General features: G+C 42.8%; 1 long non-coding RNA gene across 1 annotated transcript; it reads right to left on the bottom strand.

The window, feature by feature from the left end:
• Nucleotides 1-1,395: 1,395 nt before the first annotated feature.
• LOC310673472 lies at nt 1,396-21,546 on the bottom strand. The gene is made up of 3 exons (XR_014509050.1): nt 20,514-21,546; nt 20,156-20,267; nt 1,396-1,642 (listed from the first exon to the last, which is right to left on the bottom strand). It is a non-coding gene; the product is annotated as an uncharacterized lncRNA (long non-coding RNA).
• Between the last annotated feature and the right edge of the window lie 1,433 nt (nt 21,547-22,979).

Genomic DNA, 22,979 nt, shown 5'->3' with positions numbered 1-22,979 from the left:
ATATCGTATATTACTTCTTTCTTTTGCATATTCTCGCTTTTATACATAACTTTGTTGTTGTTGTTTTTCTCCCTCTCACTTTTCCTTTTCTTTCTGTATCACTTTTTTTCTTTTAATTGAGATCACCTTAATAAAGTATAAATACCACTAAAAGTCATGCGTAAATGTGAACAATGTTTCCAGGCTCGGTTGCACATGCTAATGAAAAGCTACCAGATCAATCAATTTATGCTGTTCTTGTATGCTCTGTATGTAAAGTGGCATATCTATTTTTATATATGTATCCCTCAGCACCCGTGATCTACAGACAACTTATCTCTAAATGGAGGGATTGGGCAATTTATACTCCTTAGGGATAAGGTTCCGTCATCTGTCACTGGCGCCAAAGTTAAGACGATACATGGGAAAGATTATCGGTCAGTAATTAGGGATTTGTAATTACCTAACTAGAAACTAAACCGTATTTGATCCAGCCAGTCAAATAAAATGCAAACTCAAGGGTGTGGGTCATGTTAATTGGAAGATCCTATTGATGGAGGTCATAATCTGAAGAGTAGCCTGATATCCTCTGGTCATTTCTAATGGGGCACAGTTACCCCACTGTGAGCTTGCCGTGGTTGTCACGCCAGTTTTGTAGTAATGATGAAGATAGTAGAAGAATCCACTCATCATTTGCCTCACTGAAATCAAAATCACTGTTTCTTTGAGAAAATATAATTGAGATGCAATTCAGTCTCAGAAGGTCTTCTCTCTCATACACACACACACACACACACAGAGAGAGAGAGAGAGAGAGAGAAAGAGAGAGAGAGAGAGAGAGAGAGAGAGAGAGAGAGAGAGAGATTCAACATGATCACCTAACATGTTTCCATATGTCTTTTCGGAAACATACAGTTATAGAATTGTTACCTGAAAAGAGTTGAGCTTATGATTGGCGTACATTTTGAACACTGGATGTAAATGAAAAGGTTTGTCTTTCTTTCTTTCTTTCTTTCTTTCTTCAAACAAAAAACAAACAAAAAACACATGCAAATAAAAACACTCTGCTCTGCTCTGCCCCACCCCAACTTTAGCTGGGTGGTGCCTTCTGCTTTTAAAAGTAGCACCTCTGTAGTCATTGCATGCTGACCTTGTTAGCGGAAGCTTTCATCACATGTTGGCTGCTCCCGTGTCAGTCTCATTAATTTGCACGACAATAGGTAGAAAACAAATTAACATCTCTCTCTCTCTCTCTCTCTCTCTCTCTCTCTCTCTCTCTCATGTGTGCGTCAAAAATCAGAGTTAAAACAAGAGATTTCTCCATCCAGATTCTGTCGGTCTTACGGAGTGCTCAGAAGACACAGGTTTGTCATGCTTCTCTTTAGCAGGCACAAATTAATACTGTGAAGTGTCCTGCAAGTTTAGCCATGTTGCACCCTTTAATATGCTTTCCCCTGTTTTACTTGTGCTTTGGCCTTGACCAACAATGAGAGAATAATTTGCCTGCGATGAGCCTGTCTGGATACTCTCGTACAGTTACGTCCTGCTGTTGACAGTGTTGTCCCCGTTGCATTGAGTGGTTGCCAAGTTTCGCGCAGCAGCGGGACCACCTTCTGCACATCGTTGGGTGTCTGGCGTTATGGATGTTTGTGGCCCATTCGACCTGTAAAATTAGGCATTCCATTAAAAGAGTTCTGCCCATTTCATTGCATCCTGAAATAAATTATTCCGTATTATATCACCTTCTTAAAGACTTGCCTGTTGCTGCTGCAGAGTACTTATCGGGCTCCCTTAGTACTGATCTATAATTCAATTAGGTATGTAACAGATGAAAAGAACTTAAGTCTGTTAGTGGCAGAAGGCAGACATGTTCACTAATGAGGAATCACAAGAGCATTCTCAGACAGCGCACTGATCTGCAAGGCATTATGCATGCAGGAGTTCAATTATGCTAAGGACCTTATTCGGCTAAGAGAGTCAAGGGGTTATTCAGATATGTATCTCATAGTTACACATGGCTTATAATGGGCACTACTACACTTCATGAATACCCTGCTGTGCAATGCTTGGATGACAGTAAGGGGTTTTGCTTTATTTTGTTTTGCTTTGAGGGGTGAGGAGGTTCTCCATTGCATATCAGGGGCTGTACTTATCCCGCTGTGACTCTTGGAGTGAGAGTAAGCCACATGGAACTTAATAGGACTTGCAATGCAATCCTATACATGTCGACCAATAAATTAGTCCCACTGAGTTCCATAGGGCTTGCTCCTAGGATAAGGATAAAAAGGCTCCTTGCAGCCTTATTTCCACCCCCTCCAACATTTCTCTGATGAAAGTAGGAATGTTCTATTCAACAACAACAACAACAGCAACAACAACAACAACACAACACCCCACCCATCTGATTGGGTTGCCCCAGACACTCTGGGTAGCTTCCAACATATATAAAAACAAAACATTAAACATTTTAAAAAATCCTTCCCTATACAGGGCTGTCTCCAGATGTCTTCTAAATAAAACAGATGAAGCAAAGATCCTTTGAATCAGCAAATAAATGTGGAAAGCTGCTAGCTTGGCAGCTGAAAAAAAGACAAAAGTTGAATACAGTTACAAATCTAGAGATTGAAGGAAGAACGGTGCAGAAACCAGAGGAAATTAGGAAGTGCTTCCACAGATATTTTAAAGAACTTTATGTACAGGGGCCTCAGAAAGAATCAGAGATAGATCATTTTTTAAAGACAAATGGACTATCAAAAATAACTCAAGATAAAAGATCAATCTTGAACTCTACAATAACCACCCAGGAAATTGAAAGTGCCATTCAGAACATGCAACTAGGCAAATCTCCAGGCCCGGATGGGCTTACCTCCAAATACTACAAGACTTTGAAAGACTATTTAACACAACCCTTGTTGGAGGTATGCAACCAGATCATGGATGGGAAGAGGGCACCAGAAACGTGGAAAGAAGCGTTCATCACATTGATACCTAAGATAGAATCTGAAAAGACTCAACTCAAGAACTACCGCCCCATCTCACTCCTGAATGTGGATTACAAAATATTTGCAGACATTTTGGCAAGTAGACTTAAAAAAGTTTTAATTGAAGTAATTCACAAAGACCAAGCAGGCTTTCTCCCTGGTAGACATTTATATGAGAATACCAGAAACATCATCGATATTTTGGAACTTTTACAAACTAACAGGAACACAAGGGCGGTGTTAATTTTTGTTGATGCGGAGAAAGCATTTGACAATATATCTTGGATGTTCATGAAGAAAAACTTGGAAGGGATGGGAGTGGGGCGGGGGTTTGAAAATGGGTTACGAGCAATTTATTCAGAGCAAAAGGCCAAATTAATAGTGAACAATGTGGTGACGGAGGAGTTCAAAATTGAAAAAGGGACACGACAAGGGTGCCCTCTATCCCCTCTTTTATTCATTTCAGTCCTGGAGGTGCTATTGAACATGATAAGGGAGGACCGGCTGGTACAAGGGATAGAGGTCGGAGTGAAACAATATAAACTTAAAGCTTTTGCAGATGACCTAGTTTTGACATTGCAGGAGCCAGAATCCAGTACAAAAAGAGTTCTTGAACTTATATCTGAGTTTGGTCAGGTGGCGGGGTTTAAGTTGAACAAACAAAAAACCAAGGTTTTGACCAAGAATTTGACACTTACAGAAACAGAGGGGTTTCAGAGAGAAACAGAATTAAATGTGGTAAAGAAAGTGAAATACCTAGGGATCTATTTGTCTTCCAAAAATTTGAATTTATTTAAGGACAATTATGAAAAATGCTGGTTGGAAGTAAAGAAGGATTTAGAAATTTGGTCAAGATTGAAACTTTCCTTGTTGGGAAGGATTGCAGCAATTAAAATGAATGTATTGCCGAAAATGTTATTCTTGTTTCAAACCCTACAGATCGTGGACAGAGAGGAATGTTTTGGAAAATGGCAGAAGGATATATCTAAGTTTGTCTGGCAGGGCAAAAAGCCCCGAATAAAGTATAAAATATTAACTGATTCAAAAGAAAGAGGGGGGTTTGCCCTGCCGGATTTGAGGTTGTACTATGAAGCTGCAGCCTTCTGCTGGCTGAAAGATTGGTTTTTGCTAGAAAACACCGACGTCCTAGATCTGGAAGGTTTTGATAATGCATTTGGTTGGCATGCATATCTATGGTATGACAAGGTTAAAGTTCACAAATTGTTTAAAAGCCATATTGTCAGAAAAGCGATTTTTGCAGTCTGGATGAAATATAAAGACTTATTAGAGAGTAAAACACCGAGGTGGCTATCACCGGTGGAGGCCAAAGCTCGAAAAAGACCCAATATGGAGGCCTATTGGCCGAAATATTGGGAATTAATTGAAAAAATTGGAGACGGTTGGAAGTTGCAGAGCCAGGACAAATTAAAAAACAAGGTGCGAGATTGGTTACATTATGCTCAAATTCAAGAGGTTTTTAAAATGGATAAAAAGGTTGGTTTCCAGGAGGGGAAATCGAAACTAGAGACAGAATTGTTAGAACCAAAGACCAAGATTTTATCTAGAATGTATAACTTGCTGCTTATGTGGAACACACAGGATGAGATAGTTAAATCTGCTATGATAAAATGGGCACAGGATGTTGGACATAATATTATGTTTGAAGACTGGGAAAGGTTATGGAACACCGGAATGAAATTCACGGCATCTAGTGCCTTGAAGGAAAACATTATGAAAATGATATACCGGTGGTACATGACCCCAGTCAGGCTAGCCAAGATGCATCACCTGTCTGACAACAAATGTTGGAAGTGTAAGGAAGCAGAGGGGACTTTCTTCCATCTCTGGTGGACCTGCCCAAAAGTGAAGGCCTTCTGGGAAATGATTTATAATGAATTGAAAAAGGTATTTAGGTATACCTTTCCTAAGAAACCAGAGGCCTTCCTGTTGGGCATGGTGGACCAGAAAATGTCAAAGAAAGATAGAACTTTGTTTATGTACGCTAGCACAGCAGCAAGAATACTCATTGCAAAGAGTTGGAAGACACAAGATTTGCCCACGCTGGAGGACTGGCAGACGCAGTTGATGGACTACATGGAGATAGCTGAACTGACCGGCAGAATCCGAGATTTGGATAAAGAAACAATTGAGGAGGACTGGGGAAAATTTAAAGATTATCTGAAAAAATATTATAAGCTGTATGAATCCTAAGAAAGTGCATGATTAGGAAACGTTAAGCTTCTGCGAATATGATTAAGTAAATGGTAAAATTAGTGACAAAAGAGAAAAGGAGACAATTTAAATTGAATATGTTATGTTTATTTTAAAGGTATTGAAATTGAGATATAATATATTGTATTTGGATACATAACATTCGAAAGTTACAACAAGGTATGAAATAAGGTAACAAAATGCTGACATTGTTAATGCAAAGAACGCAGAATCGGAAGGGGTGGGGAAGTCCAAGTTTTATTTTGTTTTTGTTGTTAAAAAAGAGAAAATTTGTTTCTTGTAACTACTTTATTTGTTTATAAACCTATAAAATTATGGAAAGAAACGCAATAAAAAAAATTTATAAAAAAAAAATAAAGGTTGTACAGTTACTTACCTCCTTGGCTTGTAGGTCACATAACTCCATACCATTCAACATTTATCTGATGAAAATAGGGACGTCCTACCATACCCCCCAAAATAGGGACATCCTAAGGAAAAGTGGGATGTGGGATGTGGGGCTCAATTTGGCCCAGTTGCTCCAATTGCCTTAAGGTCAGCCCTGTTGAGACTGTGCAGGGGTTGGACTGACAAGCCCTGCACCTTCTAGGTCCCTGGTGTCACCATTCAGAGTACAGACTCAAGGACTTGTTATGGAAATAAAGGGGGGGCCCTTATTGGAAATCAGTTTTGTCACCTCTTCTCCCCCCCCCCCAAACCCTGAGACAATGAGCCCAGCCACCTTTTATTCACAGTCACATAAGCACTACACTACAGTATGGCCATAAACTTGTATGTTCAACCACTGAAATATACACCCAATATGTAGAAATATATAGCAATGGAGATTTATGTTACTGCTTTATGAATTAACACTGTGTTTTATGAATGGATTCTGTATTTTGGGAATTACCTAAGAGCCACCAATAGGGAGCTCTAGAATCTGACAGCTAACCAATTGGGTACTACCAAACAGCAACCCCTATTGCTGAAAGCAGGTAACCAGCAGGGAATGCTTCAGCTCAACCTTTGCACTGTTGACTGAACACACCCTGCTGTGCAGATAATGGAGAAAGCTCATAAATTGTATCCTTTCTGGCATTCTGGCCAACTCTATTATGCTGGTGTAAACCCTGGTGCACCAGAAGCCCAGAATAGCAGCAAATAAAATCCGCTCATATGTCAGCAATGATAAGACTTGTCAACCAGTTCTTCCAAAGTGTTCCTAAATGATAAAGCTCCAAAATACAGGCTAAAAGAGAGCAGGTCTGGGAAGAGTGAGGCATACAATGGGTACCACCAGTGAAAAGTCCCTGCTCTGTGTAGCTCTTGGCCTGTCAGTTGATAGAGTGCCCACTTGCCCTCCTTCTTGACATGGAATGCTCTTTATTGGAGTCTCCAGGCCCACTGGCTGCATAAAATACCTATGGCTGGAGGGACTTAAAAATCATGTGATTATACCTTTTTCATATTTCAAAGAAAGGAAAAAGTGCAAGATATTTAGATACGTTTGAGTTAAAAAACTGTGCTTCCTTTCCTATAAAGGTCAGCAAACATTTGCTATTGGTACAAATTTGAAATCGTTTCTCCATTAATTAAATCCCTCCTGCACAACCCATATACCACTAGCATTCAAGGCTAGTGACAGCTCCTGATTTCTCCAAGCATCCTGGCCTCACCTGGGATTATTTTGGCGAGACGCAGTCTAAACCACTGAACCCTTTGGACTTGCCAATTGAAAGGTTGATGGTTCTTTGACTGGACTTACAGTCACTGTCCAGGGGTCCTTTACCTTTACCTTTACCTTTACCTTTACCTTTACCTTTACCTATTTGGGGCAACCTTGACTTGGATGAACCCCAGATTCCTCTGAATTGGCTCCATTCAGTTTCGGATTCAGGCTATGGCTGAATCTGGTGTGCAGCCCCAGAATTCCACTGGAACCAAAGAATTAAGTGTGTTCAAGAATGTTTCCTAACTTTTTAGTATGGGAAGAGCAAGGCATACAGTGGGCGCCAACAGGGGAAAGGCCCTGCTCCGGGTAACTCCTGCCCTGTCAGTTGATAGAGTGCCCACTTGCCCTCCTTCTTGACATGGAATGCTCTTTATTGGAGTCTCCAGGTCCACTACAAAGACCATAAGAAGGGAGAGCAGGGACTTTGAAGTTCTCAACAGCTGTTAATCAACCAAGCAAGCACACAGGTCACCTTTCTCACAGTCAGGATGCCTATGTTCTGGCCAGGCCTGCACCCAATCTTGTTTGGCCCATTGTATGCCTCGCTCTTCCCATACCTGCTCTCTGGGATCGACGTTCCCAATTTTCCGCAGCAGGAACAGCTACTCCTCATACCCAACATTGGAAACAGAGTGGAAGAATGTCCAATTCATTTTATCAAATGTATTCATTGGCTATGTGGATGTGGAATATGTCCCCCCACCCCACCCCACCAATATGCATTTTCTCTTGGCAAACAGCAACCTCTCAACTTGCCAATGTAAATGTAGCTGCAGTGAACTCAGAGAATGAGTCATAACTACCAGGACAAGAATAAACAAAGGCCTCTCTACCTATATGCAAGGCAACATGGAGGAACAACAGTTGGCTTTATCTTATTTAAGGAGGGCAGACAAAAGGATCATTGCTTACTAATACCATTAAGGGGGGAAATATGTAAGTATTTGATTACAAACCTCAATGGGATGTTGTTTAAAATAGGAGCTGAGCAGCGACAGAAGCCTATGTGAGTCATCTGGTATGATTATGATTTTTCCAGCCTCCCCATCTTCTCCCCCTTTTTTCAGTGGGAGGACTGACAGTACAGTGCATGAGTGTGAAAATCCAGGGGTGTCTACATCATGTACCAAAATGCAAGGGCCTCTGCTTAACATCTCCGTCTCTTGTGACCAGTCCCCATGCCCATTATGTTAGGAAGTGACGACTCTATCTAGAGTTAGGAAACATTCTTGAACACACTTAATTCCTTGGTTCCAGTGGAATTCTGGGGCTGCACACCAGATTCAGACATAGCCTGAATCCGAAACTGAATGGAGCCAATTCAGAGGAATCTGGGGTTCATCCAAGTCGAGGCTGCCCCAAATAGGTAAAGGTAAAGGACCCCTGGACAGTTACTGTAAGTCCAGTCAAAGGTTACTATGGGGTGTGGGGCTCATCTCGCTTTTCAGGCCGAGGGAGCCAGCATTTGTCCACAGACAGCTTTATGGGTCATGTGGCTGGCATGACTAAACTGCTTTAGGCTCAACGGAACACTGTGACGGAAGCCAGAGTGCACAGAAATGCTGTTTACCTTCCCGCCGCAGCAGTACTTATTTATCTACTCGCACTGGTATGCTTTTGAGCTGCTAGGTTGGCAGGAGCTGGGACAGAGCAACAGGAGTTCAACCCATTGTGCGGATTTGAACCATCAACCTTTTGATTGGCAAGTCCAAGGGGTTCAGTGGTTTAGACCACAGCGCCCCCCGCGTCCCGCCAAAATAATCCCAGGTGAGGCTAGGCTGCTTGGAGAAATCAGGAACTGTCACTAACCTTGAATGCTAGTGGTATATGGGTTGTGAGCAGGAGGGATTTCATTAATGGAGAAACATTTTCAAATTTGTACCAATAACAAATGTTTGCTAACCTTTATAGGAAAGGAATATTTTATAGGAAATAGATATTTTATGCAGCCTAAATGGCGTTGCTTAATTTATTTAATAATTTATTTAACATATTGCTAATATGCTCTTCTGATAGGGACGCGGGTGGTGCTGTGGATTAAACCACAGAGCCTAGGACTTGCCGATCAGAAGGTCGGTGGTTCAAATCCCCGCTACGGGGTGAGCTCCTGTTGTTCGGTCCCTGCTCCTGCCAACCTAGCAGTTCGAAAGCACGTCAAAGTGCAAGTAGATAAATAGGTACCGCTCCGGCGGGAAGGTAAATGGCGTTTCTGTGCGCTGCTCTGGTTCGCCAGAAGTGGCTTAGCCATGCTGGCCACATGACCTGGAAGCTGCACGCCGGCTCCCTTGGCCAATAAAGCGAGATGAGCGCCACAACCCCAGAGTCGGTCACCACTGGACCTAATGGTCAGGGGTCCCTTAACCTTTAATATGCTCTTCATTGTAATGTGATACGCAGTTATAAACAGAAAGATAAAAGAAGCAGATAGAATAATATCAATAACGATCCAAGTGTGGTCAGACAGTCCAGCCGCCCTCCATGAGAACCTGCTGCAAGAGTTGTGTTTTCAGTTGGCAAATTGTGTTGTCCTTGGTGCTGAAACTGCTTGTGAGGAGCTTCCTTTTTGGACGCAGGTATGATACATTTCCAAAACAATGTTGGAACTGCTTCTCAGAGGTGTAGGAAAATCAGGTGGTACCCGGTGTGGAAAATTTCTTGTCACCCCCCCATTGATTCCTCCCCCCCCCCCTGCAAAAATGGTTTTGCGTTTTTTCATATTTTCTTACAAAGGAATGTGGATTCTGGGCCTCTGATAACAAGTTGGCGACTGTGGACAGATACTTAAATCTACAGGATGGATTGTGTTTTGGCTTGTGTTGTTTTATTTATATTTATTGTTGATTTATTTAATAAAATTTATTTTTTAAAAAACCTGCAAAATGGTTTACCAAAACAAAAAACATAGCAGTTAATATCTTGGCCCTGTTTGAATGAACTGAAATTTCAGCCTTCATGACATAGGAAGGCCAAGTAAACAGTTATTTTCGTGGAGGAGGGTCAAGATATTAACTGATATGCATGAAATTTCATATATAGTGATATAATCCCTAGTGTAGTAAGGTAAGACCTTTGGAGCAGGCATTTTTTTAAAAAAAGTTTTTTATGAACCACCCTAGTAGGGCAATAATTGTTCCTTGATGATTTGTTACCCCCCTCCATGATGGCGCCTGGGTCAACCAGAATGATCCCGGAATGTCCCACTTTTTCTTAGGACGTCCCTGTTTTCATCAGAGAAATGTTGGGGGGTATGAAATAGAATGCCCCTATTTTCATCAGAGAAATGTTGGGGGGTATGGAATAGGACGTCCCTATTTTCATCAGAGAAATGTTGGGGGGCATGGAATAGGACGTCCCTATTTTCATTGGAGAAATGTCGGGGGGTATGCCAAGGCCTGACTCTCTTTTACATTTCTGCTGGACCAGCAGGAACATAAAACAGGAGCCAAGCCCTGACAACAGCATGGCATGGCTAGCTCAAGCTTACCCACCTCCTTCTGCTTATTTGGAAATGGTGGGCAGTTGTAGAAAGGCCTGCCCCAGAAGAAGAAGGTGAGAAGCTGTGGGCCATGGGACACAAACCTACAGGTCACCAAAAGAAAAAAAAAAGTCTGCACGAGACAGGAAGGGGAGAAACACTTCCTTTTCATGTGTTTCCCCTTCCTGTCACCACTGCCCCTGCAACCAAGAGAAGGAAGACTCTGGGGATGGAGCAAGAACCTACAGAAGAGAACCTACAGAATTTTGCATGCTCCAGCAAAATTTGCACATCCAGCACTGGGAGTGGAATGGGTTCTCCAACCCTGTTCTATAGCATCTTATTGTGACAATAAAATGAGAGAAAGTCTGAGATTCAAAGCAGATTTAGGCATGAGAGAGAGGGGGGGAAGTGCTCATGAGAGGTGAAAAAGGGGTAAAGGACCCCTGGACTGTTAAGTCCAGTCAAAGGCAACTACAGTGGTACCTCGGGTTACATACGCTTCAGGTTACATACGCTTCAGGTTACAGACTCCGCTAACCCAAAAATAGTGCTTCAGAATAGACCTTCTGGGAAATGATCTATAATGAATTGAAAAAGGTGTTTAAATACACCTTCCCGAAGAAACCAGAGGCCTTTCTCCTGGGCATGGTTGACCAACAGGTGAAAAGGAAGGACAGAACCTTTTTCATGTATGCCACAACAGCAGCAAGAGTACTCATCGCACAGCATTGGAAGACACAAGAGCTACCCACTCTGGAAGAATGGCAGACGAAAGTGATGGACTATATGGAATTGGCCGAAATGACCGGCAGAATCAGAGACCAGGGAGAAGAGACGGTGGAAGAAGACTGGAAGAAGTTTAAAGACTATTTACAGAAACATTATAAGATTAATGAATGTTAATTCGACATCAGATGGAATGTAAAAGGTTATTAGTAAAAAAGTTGTAAAATTTAAAGACCTAATATTTAAGACCTTAAAGAGATTAAGTTATACCAAGATATCAAAATTAAGATAAAGATTAATTAAGGTAGAGGGAAGGGATTTGCTGATTTAATATAAGATCTGGAATACAGTGAAGGGAGGTATGGGGAAGTCGAAGAAATAAGTTAATGCAAGAAATACTATGAAGATGGAATTGTTTTTATTGTTGTTGTCTTTTTTTGTTTGATGTTTTGTGTTTTTGTAACTTTGTATTGCTTTGTTTTTTTTAGTTTCTGTTCTTTTTCTGTTTTGCTTTTTGTGTTAAAACTCAATAAAAAATATTTTTTAAAAAACAAAAATAGTGCTTCAGGTTAAGAACTTTGCTTCAGGATGAGAAGAGAAATCGTGCTCTGGCAGTGCGGCGGCAGCAGGAGGCCCCATTAGCTAAAGTGGTGCTTCAGGTTAAGAACAGTTTCAGGTTACGGTAAGTACAGACCTCCGGAACGAATTAAGTACTTAACCTGAGGTACCACTGTATGGGGTTTTGGCGCTCATCTCACTTTCAGGCTGAGGGAGCCGGCATTTGTCCACAGACAGCTTTCCAGATCATGTGGCCAGCATGACTAAACCGCTTCTGGTGCAACAGGAGTTCACCCCAACATGCAGATTCGAACCGCCGACCTCCCGATCAGCAAGCCCAAGAGACCTGGTGGTTGAGACCACAGTGCCACTCACTCCCCTTGCTCATGACAGGCTTTTAGTGAAAAATGTGGTAATAATGAGAGGAATCTGGTCTGAAGTCAGTATGCCATAAAAATTAAGAATGTTTATAATTATGCATGTGCTTGTTTTTGGTTATTTTTTAAATCACGCCCTGGTCTCAATCAGCTAGCAAATTAAGTTTTGCTCCCAGTCACCCTTCCAAGCACCCTCGTCGTGCTTTACAACTTTCATTCCCCACCAAATGTACACAGTGTGGCACTTTGAAATATTAATAGCAGAGATTAGCCAGGCTGAACACTCTGTCTCGATACAGATTTTTCTTTTATGAAAATCTCTGAACTTATTATGAGTCCCTTTCTTATGAGCTGCAGCATAATTTGCTCAGCCAGATGTAATTTCTTAATTTTTTTGTTGCTGCGAATGTTGCTTTTTTCAGAACCTCCATGTCCTACACACGGATATCTCATTCTCTTTTGTTTTCTTTTGGCCATTTTTCAGAAATGGTGTAGAAAACCCATAAAACCCTCAGAATGGTGCCTCCTGAGCATTCATCTGCATGTACGAGGATTCAGTTAATAGTAGCATGTAGTAGCTCCTTTGAAGTCGCCTTTATACTGGCACTGTATTGTATTAAAGTCCACAATCTGGACCGACACAACATCAAGGGCCTCAGCTGGACTTTTAATAAGGCAGGAAGTTCAGCATTAAGGCCTTTGCCTTTGCCTTTGCCTGTTTGGGGACAAATTAAAAAGGCCGGATAAGTCCAGTGACACATGTCCTCAAGCACATCAGAAAGTGCCAAGATTTCCTTTGACCTGATCAGCAAAAGTGGCTCTGATTTTAGAGACATTCCTTTAAAATGTTGGGGACTCGCCACAGGTTTACATGATGGCCCTCAATAAATCCATTTGAATCCAGTAACAGAAAGTGTATTTGTGATGGAGGGTGCTTACCATACCTTCCTGCAGGTGGGTCACTGCCATACCCTTCAGCATTTCTCTGATGAAAATAGAGACGTCCTATTTCATCACCATCATCATCATCATCATCATCATTTACACCCCTCCTCTGACTGGGTTGCCCCAGACATTCTGGGCAGCTTCCAACATATATAAAAACATAATAAAATATTAAACACTTCCCTATACAGTGGTACCTCGGGTTAAGTACTTAATTTGTTCTGGAGGTCCGTTCTTAACCTGAAACTGTTCTTAACCTGAAGCACCACTTTAGCTAATGGGGCCTCCTGCTGTTGCCACGCTGCTGCTGTGCGATTTCTGTTCTCATCCTGAAGCAAAGTTCTTAACCCAAGGTACTATTTCTGGGTTAGCGGAGTCTGTAACCTGAAGCGTATATAACCCGAGGTACCACTGTACCTTCAGATGTTTACTAAAGGTTACTTATCTCCTTGGCTCGGGGGTCACATAACTCCATACCCTCCAACATTTCACTGATGAAATAGGGACATCCTAGCATGCCCTCCAACATTTCTTCAATGAAAATAGGGGTGTCCTAAGGAAAAGTGGGACATTCCAGGATCAAATCAGAAACCAGGACGGCTTCTGTAAAACCAGAACTGTCCCTGAAAAACAGGGACACTTGGAAGGTCTGCACTGCTGCATACCAGGAAGGAAAATGGAAGGGGAAAGGTGTTAAGACCACCAGCACTGTGCAAATGTGCCTGCTGAGCCAAAGCAGGGCTTCTGCCAATGTGTTTGCACAGCGCTGACCCTCCCAATACCTTGTTCCTCCCTCTTAGCAGCAGTGACCCACTTGCCAGGAGATGCAACTTCACCCTACTGTCGGCTACTGAATCAAATTAAGAATTATTGTTGCAGCTTGGCACTAGGGATCATAACTCTTGGAGGGGATTCTCAGCTGCTTGTTTTCCCAAAAGCATTTAGCTTTTATGATTCAACACAGCCTCATTTATAACCAGGTGGAGCTGGTTAAAAGGTAGTATTTGGCACAAGGCCTGTAAAACCCAGTCAGCAAAACTATGACTATGCTTCTTGTGTCCCCACACCCCCCTTGCGACATGGATCTTTGTAAATACTAATGCCAGATGTAGGCCTAGGCTGCTGACAGATGTCCCCAATAATTATATTGTTGCATCTTTACTGAATTTAGCATGATACTGGCATATGGCAGTGTTGCTACAATACGAGGGCATGGAGCCAACACTGTCATTTCCTGTTTACAAAGTAATATGTTTGGGAGCCAATGGTGATTGGAAAAGGCTGGAATCTTTTGATGAGTGCCCACGGACAATGCTTTCAAACGGGAGCCGAGGCATGTAAATTCGCAGATTAAATGCTCAGTTTTAATTAATCAATTAATTAATTGAAGGCTCAGGATGAACAGATGAGCGGATAGGATTTGGGATGGTTGAGACTGAGTCAATTCCTTCTCTCCACTCCCCCCCCCCCATAATACTCACAGAACTCATACCACGAGGGGGTCTTTCCTTCCTCCCCTTCTTGCTATTTGAAATCTTGCTATTTTTCTCACCATGTTAGTCTTGTGTCTTCATCATCTTTGCCTGATGCAAATTCTCACTAAGATATCTTATCATTATAATAGATTTAAACTCAAATTTAGCGGTGGGATGGGTTTACACACTGCTGTTTTTCCAGAAAAAGAGGTGCCGGGACTCACAGTGATTGCCTCCCTCATTCTCCAGTGTGGTGTAGTGGTTAAGAGCGGTAGTCTTGTAATCTGGGGAACTGGGTTCGCGTCTCCGCTCCTCCACATTCAGCTGCTGGGTGACCTTGGGCCAGTCACACTTCTCTGAAGTCTCTCAGCCCCACTCACCTCACAGAGTGTTTGTTGTGGGGGAGGAAGGGAAAGGAGAATGTTAGCCGCTTTGAGACTCCTTAAGGGGAGTGAAAGGCGGGATATCAAATCCAAACTCTTCTTCTTCTTCTTCTTCTTCTTCTTCTTCTTCTTCTTCTTCTTCTTCGAATGGCAATGGCACCCGCCTGATTTCCAGCAAGTTCCGGCTGGGAAAAAAAGCCATGGGTTTACACAATTTCAGTGCTGATCACTGAAAATGAAAGCTATACATATAATAACGAAAGCAACTTTTTATAATGTTGTATCCCTGTAAAATTCACTACAAATTTGAGTAACATAAGAACAACCGTACATATTGTGGTTGCTACACAAAATCTGTCTTGAGTCGCTCCTCACAGTCCTATGGAGTGGTAGGTCACAAATGCACAGTAGTTTGCCAAACATTTTGCTACATCCACAGCAGTGCGAGATTCCTGGGGTTCCAGGCGTGCTTTACCCAGGGTGTGTGTTTCCTTTTGGAAAACGAGGCACAGTGGAGATGGTGGTGTCTTTATGATATACGGTTTATTTACATATCTTTTTTTTCCATCTGAGACTGTGATGGAGAGGTTCATGGCATTACACTCCATGAGGGCCTTGCCATTCCTCTGCCTGTTACCTCAACCACTGGGCTTTGGGAAGGCAGTTCAATGTCTGCCGGGGTAGGGGAGGTGTCAAACGTTGCTGAGGGCTACCCCAAAAAAGGCCCTCATGCTGCATTTTGGGCTGCCCTGCTTCAGACTCTCATAATTTCAGTCAACACATTGGGGAATCCCCCCACCAAATTAAGGGGATGGAAGCTGATGAACTGTTCAGAAGTGCTACTGCCTACTTGAGTGAGAGCTCTGGCCGGGACAGAGCAAGTGAGCCCGGGGGGGGGGGGGGCCAAAGCCATTGCACTGGTGTGCATGTCATCACTTGACATATTGCCCATCTTCTACAGCAAACCCTCCAACATTTCTAGGATGAAAATTGGGACGTCCAGTGCTATTTTTCAAGGGAAAGAGGTGCCGGAACTGAGCTCCAGTGAGTTCCGGCTGGAAAAATGCCTCGGTAACGTCCTATTCTATACCCTCCAAAATTTATCCAATGAAAACAGGGATGTCCTAAGGAAAAGCAGGGTGCTCTGGGATCAAATCAGAAACTTGAACAGCTTCTGTCCCTGGAAAATAGGGCCACTTAAAGGGTCTGCCACTGCTGACTGCCAAAGCTGTGAGGCCAGGCAGAGGGAGGGGGTGTGCCAAATAACATTTAGTTATGAGGAAGAGAGGAAAGGTGATATGTAACAGCAGCATCAGCCGTGTCTAGTTGAGCCCTCAGTCTACCACTTGAAAAAATGATCCCCCTGAAGTAACTGAGATAAGCAGCATGTGCTCTGTACCCAAGCATGTCTTCTATAAAGGTAAAGGGTAAAGGGGCCCCTGACCATTAGGTCCAGTCGTGGCCGACTCTGGGATTGTGGCGCTCATCTCGCTTTATTGGCCGAGGGAGCCGGCGTACAGCTTCCGGGTCATGACTAAGTCGCTTCTGGCAAACCAGAGCAGCGCACGGAAACGTTGTTTACCTTACCGCCGGAGCTGTATCTATTTACCTACTTGCACTTTGCCGTGCTTTCGAACTGCTAGGTTGGCAGGAGCAGGGACCGAGCAACAGGAGCTCACCCCGTCGCAGGGATTCGAACTGCCGACCTTCTGATCGGCAAGTCCTAGGCTCTGTGGTTTAACCCACAGTGCCACCCGCGTCCCTATGTCTTCTATATATTATCTTTATTTTGATAACATTTTATTATGTCCACACATTTTCAAGGTTCATGTCATTTGTAATTTCTTAAGCGTATTTTGTTCTATGCAAGCCACTTAGAGGCAGTTGTTTTCTTAATGAGTGCTTTATAAATCTTGTTAAAGAAGGAAAGGTGCTCTCCTTCCACGCATAGTCATGAATCATCCTATGAGATAACACTGAAGTGTTGTGTAGGCACAAAACCTACTTCTCCAGAAATATCTTGTGGCAGTGCATGTGAAAGGGTTTTATTCCTTCGAGTGCATACACCCGTCTTCTTCTGATAACTCTTGGAACTGGAAGAGTAAAGCAATTCTTGCTATGTGCAACCCATATAAAGCAGTTTTTGTTGTTGTTGTTTTGCAGGAAAAAGCCATTAACCTCTGTTAGTTTTCATATTGCACTTGCATTGTAAACGCATTTCACCAGGATAAATGGTGTTTGGGAAAGGAGTTGGCAGTTGGCAGTTGGTTGGTTATTCTGTCAGTTGATTCTTTGACTGAGAATGTGGTGGTGACTTCATGCAGATGCCATCCAGAGATGTTTGTGAGGACAGGCAAACGATAGATTAATAACTTATGCAGTGCTACATTTTGAAAGCAAAAGGACTAAACCCTCTCTTGGGCTCAAGAGAGAGAAATGCATCACACTCATCCATATATATCTATCATACTTGTTGTTCAGTTGTTGCCAACTTGGCAAGTAAATATTTAAGGCAGGGTTGCCATACGTCTGAAATTTCCAGGACATGTCTGGTATTTAGTGTCTGGGCAAGGGGGTGGGGATTTTGGAAAATTGGTGAAATGTCCAGGAGGTTGATTGCCTAAAAAAAGCTCAACATGTGGTGGAGCAGGGAAGGGGATTGAAAACCAAAGAAGAACAGTATGGAAAGGGACCTGCATCCCCACTGCCACAAAGGAATTCTTTTTTGGACCAGGGGCATGAAATAGTTTTTAACTCAAGGACCATGATACCTCATTGGTAGCCTTCTGGAGGGTGGATGGGGCAGAGGCAAAAGTGGGTGCAACAATGGGTGCATGTGACTCTGACCTTTGCACACTAGGCCTAATTGGAGGTTTAAAGGTAAAGGGACCCCTGACCATTAGGTCCAGTCGTGGCCAACTCTGGGGTTGCGGCACTCATCTCGCTTTATTGGCCGAGGGAGCCGGTGTACAGCTTCCGGGTCATGGTGGCCAGCATGACTAAGCCGCTTCTGGCGAACCAGAGCAGTGCATGGAAATGCCGTTTACCTTCCCGCTGGAGCGGTACCTATTTATCTACTTGCACTTTGACATGCTTTCGAACTGCTAGGTTGGCAGGAGCAGGGACCGAGCAACGGGAGCTCACCCCGTCGCAGGGATTCAAACCACCAACCTTCTGATCAGCAAGTCCTAGGCTCTGTGGTATAACCCACAGCACCACCCCCGTCCCAGTTGGAGGTTTACACACACAAACAAACACACACACACCACTCCATTCAGGAAAGCAAGCGGTGTAATCACAGTTCAGGGACGCATGCCAGCCAAGTACTCAAGGAGGTTGCAGAGCAGGGACCAGTGAGAGATGTGACCTGGGGAGAGGCCTGAGGCCTGAAAGGTCACATTTTAAGCCCAGACCTAAGACCTTGTTTGAAATGCTTGTGTTATTAAAGTCTCTTTGTGGGACAAAGCGAGAAGATACTGCAGTGGCTCACAGGACAAACAGGGAGGTTTCATTTGACTGAGATATCAACTAAAAACGCAAATGCACTCATTATTAAATGAACAGGATTCTTCTTTTTAAAAAACAACCCCCCCCAAAAAAAAAACCCTGTATGTTTAAAAACTATGTAATCATAGTACAGTGACTAAAACTGAATTAAACTTAGTCTCCTCCTGAGTTTTCAGGTCTAGAATGACATGAAGCTTCCATTAATCCCTCAACATCATCTTTGACTGTTCTAATTAGGTCATTCCTAGCTGAAGTGCTTAAGCTGCATTGTTCTTGCTTGGGCCATGTGTGTGTGTGTGTGAAATTTAACAACAACAAAAATTTAAAAACCTCCTAGCCTCAAATGTAGCACTCCTCCTTTGCCATTCTGATTCTTGCAAACTGTCTCGGCTGTAATTGAGAGAATTGGTTTGGTTACGGGGTTGTCCTAGGGCTGTTACAGGTCTTTGAACAGTTGGCTCAGTTCATTTTGCTGCCTGAGACAAAGGGCAAGATGGTGGTCCCTCCTATGCCATGTACAGAAGCCGATTGGACAGGCAATTGAATGGGGCCTTCCACTGCATCCGAGGAAATCATGTTTGTTTAGGGGGGAAAGGACAATTATGAAGTTGGGCCAGTTTTTCAACAGGAGCCTCTTCAGAGAAAATGGAGCAGGGGACAAGTTCATTATGCCTCATGACACATTCGGCTTTAAGCTGCAACAGAGAGAGCAGAAATGTGTGTGTGTGTGTGTGTTCTTCACATATATCAGTAGCAATAAGCAAATAATTTCAGTTTTTCATTTTGATTACTCTTGCACTTTGCTGTAACTGCAAATCTTCAAATCCTCAGATTGATGTTTGTTCAGATTCAACAGTAAACAGCAAGTTTTCCCAGTGAAAGTGGAAGGAGAAGGGGAAAAACCTCTCTGACCATGCCTAAGAATCATGGGTCAAGCAGAATAATTCATGGATGAGCCTGTGGAGATTTCAGCCAGTTGTATATTTCATTCATATCTCTATCATCTATCTATCTATCTATCTATCTATCTATCTATCTATCTATCTCTGTCTGTCTATCTATCTATCTATCTATCTATCTATCTATCTATCTATGGCGATTATTTGTGATGACTATTCACCTATTCACCTGAGACTAATCTCACTATCATACACCAGAGATCTGCGGATGCCAAGATGTGACACTGAATCAAATCAAACAAGGTTCTTTTAAAACATTTAAAAAAACCACCCTGACAACAGGAAGGATTTTGATCTGTGAGCTTATAGGACAAATGTAAAGGGTCCTGGGACTCAAGCCATAAGGAGCTGCAATTTATCTGAAACACATTTCCTGCCTTTTAAAGGTATTAATATTTAGCCTACCCAAGTGACTCCAGTGACTGTATATTTAACAATTCAATTAGTCATTCCCAAGTGAAGCATGCTAATTGATTACTTTGCAGCATCCAGTGGTGATAAAGTTAATGGATGTTTTTGTCGAGTAAATTGGCTTCCGCTCTTAATATCACTTTCTTGATATCTCAACCTCCTAGTAAGTAGCAGGGCATATTTCTATAAATAGACCAATGGCTAGCAAAAAGAAAAAAAGAAAAACCCAACGTGCCAAGGATTTCCTGACAATGCAGGTTTCAATTCCCCTCTAATCTTTGCAAATGTACACCTCTTGAGCCAAAATTATACAATGGGAAATGGGAATTAAGAGACTGGGCAGAAAGCACAGAAATAGAAACGCATAAAAATCACCCCAGATAAACATCAGGGCTTTTCATTTTGGGAAACTCATTTTCTGCATAGTGACTTATATGGATATATTCCAGTTTATGTGCTGCCAACAGTGGATGTGTCCTTCATTCTGTTGGGAAATAACTGAGGGAAGCTTGTTAATCCCAAAGTCCCATGTGTGTGGCAAACTGCAAAAAGAAAAAATGGATGACTATTTGAATTCAAGAAGCATGGCTTGACTCACACTCTAGCCAAAAGTGCCCCCAACAGAATTTTAAAAAGAAATATGTGCAGTATTTGCAAAGTGCAGGAATTATAGGTTGTTAGACTTTAAACATCCGAGTGTTAAGTGTTCCCAGCTGTGTTCCCCACACCTCTACCCCTCTCAGGGTAAATAGACCACAACCTTAAGTAAGTTTAAATGCTTTACTTACAGAAATCAGAGTTCTCACACATGCATTGTCCAATGCAGAGAAACAACACAGGGAATGTATTCTTGGTTACAAAATACTGAAGTTAGTCTTAAACAGCCTCAAACGTCTGCTCAGTTACATAGCTGAAAGTGAAGAGAGAGAAAGAGAGAACAGGAAAAGAAAGCTTTTCTTCCTCCCTCTCCAATTCAAGTCTTCTCTAGCAGTTAAGAACTCTGTGATCCTTAAACCGTTACTCACTGGCAATTCTGCACAATTGAGGCGTGCACATTTTGGACAGGCGTCGCACGTGTGCAGATTACAGCACCATTGACTGTTCAGTAGTGCTGCAAATGCAGGGAAACAAATCAGGTAATGCGCATCAGGGAAAGACATCCCCACCACCACCGTCATCGCCTTCCGGTGTGTGAAATGTGACTTGAAATGCAGTGGGGGGGAAACCTCTCTGCATTTCAAGCCACTAATGTGTACATAGCTTCAGTGGTCTCGTTCACACACATGGTGCTGTGGTCTAAACCACTGAGTCTCTTGGATTTGCTAATTGGAAGGTCAGTGGTTCGAATCCCTGCAATGGGGTGAGCTCCCATTGCTCTGTTCCAGCTTCTGCCTCCCTAGTAGTTTGAAAGCATACCAGTGCGAGTAGATAAATAGGTACTGCTGTGGCAGGAAGGTAAATGGCGTTTCCGTGCACTCTGCTGGCAGGTGAATCTGGCTAGGTAGTTTTCTATGCTCCTATGTTGTCTTCCAACTCTTCCTTTTGCCTTCCAGATTTATAGCCAGTTCCACATGCACTATAACATCTCTCCCCCCCCCCCCCGCCCCAGGTCTTGAAAATAAATATTGCAACTCTAGAGACAGTGGTACAGAAAGTGATAAACCAATTCCTAAAACCACGAAGAAGGAGTAGGGGGAATTTAGTTCCTCGTTTCTTTTGCTCACTTTTGAGGTTTCTTTTATATTATTATTGCTTTATGTTTAAACTAAACTATATACACCAGTCGTATTTTGATGGGATAAATCACTTTGCCCAGTTCAGCTCTCTAGCTCGTTACCTCAGAATCGCGGAACATTCTAGCATTGAGTTGTTATATATCTTGAGCGGCACTTGCTCAAACATGCAAAGAATTCCGGCTCAACAGAGAGGAACAACTTGAACAATGTGCGTGAACAAGTTACCTCATTCCAGAAGTGAGCTCGGATTGTGTGTGGTGATTAATATATTGGGAGTGCTGACACTCACTTCACGGACTGTGTCGGGGTCATATTTTCCGAAGGAAATCGTTGCTGTATTTATTTATTTTCTGTGCAAGGGACTCTCCAGCCTACTCCTGTGTTCCATACATGTGGTTAACAATTGGACTCCATCTCTGTGTTGGTTAAAAAAAGGCCTGCTTTCTGCCATGCGAACGTACACACAGACTGTATACATGCCCTGCAATTAAAACACATTTAAAGCACACGTACCCCTCTAAGAATCCAGGGAACTGTAGTTCACCCCGCCCCACAGGGCTACAATTCCCAGAACCCTTTCTGGGTTTCTTTGAAATCTGCTTTAAATATATGGTGTGTATGCATTCGTATGGCAAGAGCATCTGCAAAGGCCGTGCTTCCTTGCTGTCTGTGCAGTCAGCTGGTGTGTGCGAAGGAGCTCCGTGCACAATGTACATGGATAGATTTTATGCAATTCTATTTTACTGTAAATGCTTACACCGGTCCTGAAAGACCTGCATTGACTCCCAGTACGTTTCCAAGCACAATTCAATGAGTTGGTGCTGACCTTTAAAGCCTTGGCCCAGTATACCTGAAGGAGCGTCTCCACCTCATTGTTCTGCCTGGACACTGGGGTCCAGCGCCGAGGGCCTTCTGGCGGTTCCCTCGCTACGAGAAGCAAAGTTACTGGGAACCAGGCAGAGGGCCTTCTCGGTGGTGGCGCCCACCCTGTGGAACGCCCTCACATCAGATGTCAAGGAAATAAACAACTATCTGACTTTTAGAAACAGGTAGGTAGCCGTGTTGGTCTGCCATAGTCGAAACAAAATTTAAAAGTTCCTTCCAGTAGCACCTTAGAGACCAACTAAGTTTGTTATTTGTATGAGCTTTCGTGTGCATGCACACTTCTTCAGCTAACTCTTAGACTTTTAGAAGACATCTGAAGGCAGCCCTGCTTAGGGAAGTTTTTAATGTCTGATGTTTTATCGCTTTTTATTATTATTATCATTAATTCTGTTGGGAGCCACCAAGAGTGGCTGCGGAAACCCAGCCAGATGGGTGGGGTATAAATAAATACGTTGTTGTTGTTGTTACAGAAAACTGCCCTGGGATATATGGGATGCAAATGCCTAAACTAACAGAGTACTCTTTGATCATCCTTCTGTCCAACTATGATTGATTGATTGATTGATTGATTGATTGAATTTAAATACCGCCCTATGCCCAATGCCCAGTTCTGCCTCTTGGCTTGTCTTTTAG

Source organism: Podarcis tiliguerta, assembly GCF_965153285.1.
Source record: "Podarcis tiliguerta genome assembly, chromosome: 3".
Taxonomy (NCBI): Eukaryota; Metazoa; Chordata; class Lepidosauria; order Squamata; family Lacertidae; genus Podarcis; species Podarcis tiliguerta.
This window is presented reverse-complemented; position numbering and strand designations above follow the sequence as displayed.